A 4,830-nucleotide genomic window follows, 5' to 3' on the forward strand; every position below is an offset into this window, starting at 1 on the left:
TCCAGGTGTACTTTCTATAGTCCAGGTGTACTTTCTATAGTCCAGGTGAACTTTCTATACTCCAGGTCTACTTTCTATAGTCCAGGTGTACTTTCTATACTCCAGGTCTACTTTCTATAGGAGGAAAGATAAAAAAATGTTAAGATAGAATAATTACAAACAGGAAGAGCAGAGCAAGTAAAAACAGCAGCAGAGAGAGGACGTGTGGTCAGTTTGTCTTTCAACAGTCTAAGCCTATAGCAGCAGAACTAAGGGATATTTCAGGAAACCGAAGCCAACCCTAACTATAGGATTTATCAAAAAGGAAAGTCTTAATCCCAGTTTTAAAACTGGACAATGTGTCAGTCTCATGGACAGAAACTGGAAGTTGGTTCCACAAGAGAGGAGCCTGAGAACTGAAAGATCTTCCTTCCATTCTGCTGCTGGAAACTCTAGGAACCACAAGTAAACCTGCAGTCTGAGAGTGGAGTGCTCTGTTAGGAAAATATGGAACAATAAGATCTGTAATATAAGATGGAGCCAGGTTGTTGAGGGCTTTGTAGGTTAGAAGTAAGATTTTGAATTCTATTCTGGATTTGACAGGGAGCCAATGGAGAGAAACTAAAACTGGAGAGAGATGATCTCTCCCATTAACTCCAGTTAAGACTCTGGCAGCAGCATTTTGGATCAACTGAAGACGTTTTAAAGAAGTATTTGGACACCCAGATAATAAACCATTGCAATAGTCCAGTCTAGACGTGACAAATGCATGGACCAGTTTTTCTGCATCATCTTTAGATCAGATGTTTCTAATGTTAGTGATATTACGCAGGTGGAAGAAGGAGGTTCTAGTAACGTTTTTAATGTGGGGGATAAAAGACATGTCCTGATCAAAAATAACACCAAGATTTTTAACATTAGAGCTGGAGGACAGATTAATGCATCTAAGGAGGGAGAAAGACTGAAACATTCATTCCTAAGGTGCTCAGGTCCAAAAACCAAAACCTCAGTCTTGTCTGTTCAACAGGAGAAAATTAAGGGTCATCCAGGTTTTTATGTCTTTAAGACATGCTTGTAGTCTAAGTAGCTGATTGGATTCATTGGGTTTAATGGACAAATATAATTGTGTGTCATCAGCATAACAATGGAAATTTATCCCATGCTGTTTAATAACTTTACCTAATGGAAGCATATATAAAGTAAAGAGTATTGGCCCAAGCACTGAGCCCTGAGGAACTCCATGACTAACTTTGGTGTATGATGAAGATTCATTATTTATATCAGATAGATATGATTTAAACCATTTTAGAGCTGTTCCTGTAATCCCAACATCATATTCAAACCTCTGTAGTAAAATATTGTGATGAACTGTATCAAATGCAGCACTGAGGTCTAACAGGACCAGTAGAGACACAAGTCCATTGTCTGAGGCCATGAGAATATCATTAGTGACTTTTACTAGTGCTGTTTCTGTGCTATGATGAGCTCTAAACCCTGACTGAAACTCTTCAAACAGATTATTTCTTTGTAGATGTTCACACAACTGACCTGCAACTAGTTTCTCTAGAATTTTTGAGATGAAAGTTAGATTAGATATAGATCTATAGCTGGCCAGGATTTCTGAATCAAGATCAGACTTCTTAAGTAAAGGTTTAATTACAGCAACCTTAAAGCTCTGTGGTACATAACCATTCTGATTTATGGACTTTTTTTCCAGTCTTTATTTCTACAGGTTAATCCCATTGAGCCTCGAGGACTCATTTACAAGAGAGACCTGGTTTAACAAAGAATCATGACAACAATGGACAGTTATTAAAAGGCATACAGATTGTTTTTAAACAAATTAATATAAGATGCAAAAAGTAACAACCAGCTAAATTATAAGGTGAATGTAGAAAACTACAAACAGGAACATTGCATTGGTCCTTACCAGGAGTCCAACAGATTCTTAGCAAAAACCAATGCAGACATGTTCCAGTTTAGTTTTCTACATTCACCTTATAATTTAGCTGGTTGTTACTTTTGTGCATTTTATTTTAATTTGTAAAAAAAAATGTGTCTTTTTATAATTGTCCATTGTTGTCATCATTCTTTGTTGTTTATGGTCTGGATCTTCAGATTCTGGTTCTGAAGTAGAGACAAGATGAGCTCAAGTAAGGACAAGATGAGCTGAAGTAGAGACAAGATGAGCTCAAGTAAGGACAAGATGAGCTGAAGTAAAGACAAGATGAGCTGAAGTAGAGACAAGATGAACTGAAGTAGAGACAAGATGAGCTGAAGTAGAGACAAGATGAGCTGAAGTAGAGACAAGATGAACTGAAATAAAGACAAGATGAGCTGAAGTAGAGACAAGATGAGCTGAAATAAAGACAAGATGAGCTGAAATAAAGACAAAATGAGCTGAAATAAAGACAAGATGAGCTGAAGTAGAGACAAGATGAGCTGAAATAAAGACAAAATGAGCTCAAATAAAGACAAGACCAGCTGAAATGGAGACAACATAAGCTGAAGTGGAGACAAGATGAGCTAAAATAAAGCCAAGATGAGCTGAAATAAAGACAAGATGAGCTGAAATAAAGACAAGATGAGCTGAAGTAGAGACAAGATGAGCTGAAATAAAGACAAAATGAGCTGAAATAAAGACAAGACCAGCTGAAATGGAGACAACATAAGCTGAAGTGGAGACAAGATTAGCTAAAATAAAGACAAGATGAGCTGAAATAAAGACAAGATGAGCTGAAATAAAGACAAGATGAGCTGAAGATGATGGACTGAAGCAAAACCTGGACAGAAACCGGATCCACAGACGTGACCGAAGACAACAGAAAGAAAATGACAGAAAACCTGAACAGAACCATCAGATTTGGACCTTCAGCTTTTTGCTTTGACGTGTCTCAAACATCAAAGGTTCTGACGTTGCTGTCCTCATCTTTTGTTCTTTAAAACCTTCGGCTGTAACGAGCGCAGAAACAACTCTGACACATTTTAATTGAAATATTTGATCAGAAAATCAGCTTCCGGGCCACGAGGGAGGAGATCCGTTCTTATCGGGCTCAGCCCATTAGCTGCCAATTAACAGAGGAGATGAGGTTCTGAACGGGCGGGGTCCAACACGAAGACAAAGCTTTGGCTGCAGCTGCTGGAGTCCATCCCTCAGCTGGGTCTGGACGCAGGTGTCGGGGCAGCATCAGATCAGGGAGGTCCAGACGTCTCTTCCATGACTCCTCCAAGATGTTCCAGACAAGCTGAGAGACAGAGACTCTCCAGGGTGTCCTGCCAAGAGGTTTGTCTTCACAGTTGGACATGTCCAGGACACTTCTCTATGGAGGGGTCCAGGGTCCATCCTGACCAGATGAACCTCCTCAGCTGGCTCCGCTGGAAGTGGAGGAGCAGCCGTTCTACTCAGAGTCTCTCCTGGAGAACTGAACCTCCAACCTGATCTCCGAGTCCAGCTACCCTGCAGAGAGGACCATTTAGACCTCCTGGATCCAGGATCTGGTTCTTTCAGTCTCTTCCCAGAGTTCAGGCTCACAGGTGAGGGAACGTAGACTGAGCGGTAAACTGAGAGCTTCTCCTTCTCCTGAGCTCAGCTCCATCTTCACCACAACGGACCGGAACAGAGTCCACAGTACTGCAGAAGTTGCTCCGGTCCGTCTGGTGATATCCTGCTCCATTCTTCAAACCCAGAGGTCCTGGTAGTCCTCCACTGGAGGCAGAACCTTCAACACATTCTGGAGTTTAATAGAAGTTCTCGTCATAAAATCGGAGGCGGTGAACTTTGACACGTTTGGATTTTATCGTGACGTCTCAACCAGAACCGCATCAAACGGAACGCCGCAGCCGTGGAGCGTTGACGGAGCAGCATCGCCCGCCGCCGCGCAGATGTTTGAAACACAAACACGCAGACTCACAGAAAACATTATCACCCGTTGCCCAACGATTAAAAAAAACATCCACTGAGAAAAAACAAATCTTTATTAAGACTGAAGCAGTTTTTGATCCATTTCAAAGGATTTGATGATGTCATCGATGATGTCATCGATGGACGTTTATTACTGTTCTCAGAGGGAACCGTCCTTCAGAACCCAGAGGTTCTGGTTAAAGTTTGTTGAGACTGTCGGTCCATTCGGCCAATCAGAACAGGAGTTCTGGACTCAGGAAGTCTGGGAGGTTTTCACACGGAGGCAGCGTTTGTTCCTGCAGGGAGACGGGCCGGACAGTAGAACTTCACGGTCTCGTCCCAGGAGCAGTCCACCACCTGGAGACAGGACAACTGGACATGAGCAGGGACACAAACCTGGAGGTCGTCAAACACACAATACTGGGGGACATGTCTTCAAACGGACAAAACTGGGGGACACGTCTTCAAACGGACAAAACTGGACGAATTGGAAGTAGCGGTTCTGTTGACAGGGTGGGTGTCCTCCTGGGATAATGGTAGGGGAAACACTGGACCTGGCTATCACCTGATGACTTGTCTCTGTGGGGACATGACTATCACATGGAGAAATTCATTCAGCCTTTATTTCTACAGGTTGGTCTCATTGAGTCACGAGGACTCATCGACAAGAGACACCTGATTTAACAAAGCACAGATGAGGTACACAAACAATAAACAGCCATAAAATACATATAAAACAAAAAGTAAATAAAAGTAGTGATATAAAACAAAAAAAAACAGCAACATTATGAAACGGGTAAAACACTAAAAACAGGAACGTCTGCGTTGATTTTTGCAATGAACTTACAGATGTTTAAAATCCACTAGAGAGGTCAAAGATGCTTCACATCGTTTTGTAACGTCTTTGTTGGGACGTGGCTATCACATGGAGACATGTCTTTGTTGGGACG

The sequence above is a fragment of the Nematolebias whitei genome, chromosome 12 (genome assembly GCF_014905685.2).
Source record: "Nematolebias whitei isolate Nwh7 chromosome 12, NemWhi1, whole genome shotgun sequence".
NCBI classification, from domain to species: domain Eukaryota; kingdom Metazoa; phylum Chordata; class Actinopteri; order Cyprinodontiformes; family Rivulidae; genus Nematolebias; species Nematolebias whitei.